Source organism: Anopheles ziemanni (genome assembly GCF_943734765.1).
Source record: "Anopheles ziemanni chromosome X unlocalized genomic scaffold, idAnoZiCoDA_A2_x.2 X_unloc_137, whole genome shotgun sequence".
In the NCBI taxonomy this organism is placed as follows: Eukaryota; Metazoa; Arthropoda; class Insecta; order Diptera; family Culicidae; genus Anopheles; species Anopheles ziemanni.
The window spans coordinates 10,001-11,692 of record NW_026689749.1 but is presented as its reverse complement, the minus strand read 5'-3'; positions in this window follow the sequence as shown (position 1 = coordinate 11,692).

Below are 1,692 nucleotides of genomic sequence, written 5' to 3'. Positions count from 1 at the left end.
TAGATACTTTATGCAAGGCGTACTCAAAACTGTGGTGTGAAGTATAAAGTATAGTCCTCATCTGGTCCACGCTGCTTCGGCGGTCCTGGGTAAGATAGTTAATTCTAGCTTGCCCTATGTGGAAGAGGACACAATACTTAATACTGTGGTGTAATGGACAAGGTATAGTCCTCCACTGGTCCACGCTGCTCCGGCGGTCCTGGGTAAGATAGTTCATTCTAGCTTGCCCTATGTGGAAGAGGACTCAATACCCTACCTGTTGAGCTTGAAACAAAGTCATCACTTGGGCATGCTCATATTGCCATACAATATTCCATTATCTACTAATGAGCATGCAGCTATATGATTATAACCTGTAAACGATTACCCCGCCGTAGTTCAGCGCTTCAACCAAGTGATGACTTCAGTATGGCTAGTGTGTGAAGTATAAAGTATAGTCCTCCCCTGGTCCACACTGCTTCGGCGGTCCTGGGTAAGATAGTTAGTTCTAGCTTGCCCTATGTGGAAGAGGACACCATACTTAATACTGTGGTGTAATGAACAAAGTATAGTCCTCCACTGGTCCACGCTGCTTCGGCGGTCCTGGGTAAGATAGTTAGTTCTAGCTTGCCCTATGTGGAAGAGGGCATACAAGACAAAGTATAGTTCTCCCCTGGTCCACGCTGCTTCGGCGGTCCTGGGTAAGATAGTTAATTCTAGCTTGCCCTATGTGGAAGAGGGCATATATGAACCAAGAACGAAGGTTATGATCGAGGAATGATTCGACAACTAACCGATGGTATGAAATGTGAAGAATTCAAGCAAGCACACAATCAAGTCATCACTTGGGCATGCTCGATAGCCAACCCTATGACATTAACCTAGTAGAGCATGCGAAAACCAATATATATGTAAACGATGCCCCTCCCTAGTTCAGCGCTTCAACCAAGTGATGACTTCAGAATGGCTAAATCAAATCGGTTCAAAACATACCATCGGTACCCTATTGAAACACACAAGTCGATATCAAACCTCATGATTGTGTAGTCCTCCACTGGTCCACACTGCTCCGGCGGTCCTGGGTAAGATAGTTCATTCTAGCTTGCCCTATGTGGAAGAGGGCACATTACTCAATACTGTGGTGTTATGAACAAAGTATAGTCCTCCACTGGTCCACGCTGCTTCGGCGGTCCTGGGTAAGATAGTTAGTTCTAGCTTGCCCTATGTGGAAGAGGGCATACAAGACAAAGTATAGTTCTCCCCTGGTCCACGCTGCTTCGGCGGTCCTGGGTAAGATAGTTAATTCTAGCTTGCCCTATGTGGAAGAGAGCATACATGAACCAAGAACGAAGGTTATGATCGAGGAATGATTCGACAACTAACCGATGGTATGAAATGTGAAGAATTCAAGCAAGCACACAATCAAGTCATCACTTGGGCATGCTCGATAGCCAACCTCATGACATTAACCTAGTAGAGCATGCGAAAACCAATATATATGTAAACGATGCCTCCCTAGTTCAGCGCTTCAACCAAGTGATGACTTCAGAATGGCTAAATCAAATCGGTTCAAACCATACCATCGGTATCCTATTGAAACACACAAGTCGATATCAAACCTCATGATTGTGTAGTCCTCCACTGGTCCACGCCGCTTCGGCCGTCCTGGGTAAAATGGAACATTCCAGCTTGCCCTATGTGGAAGAGGGCACA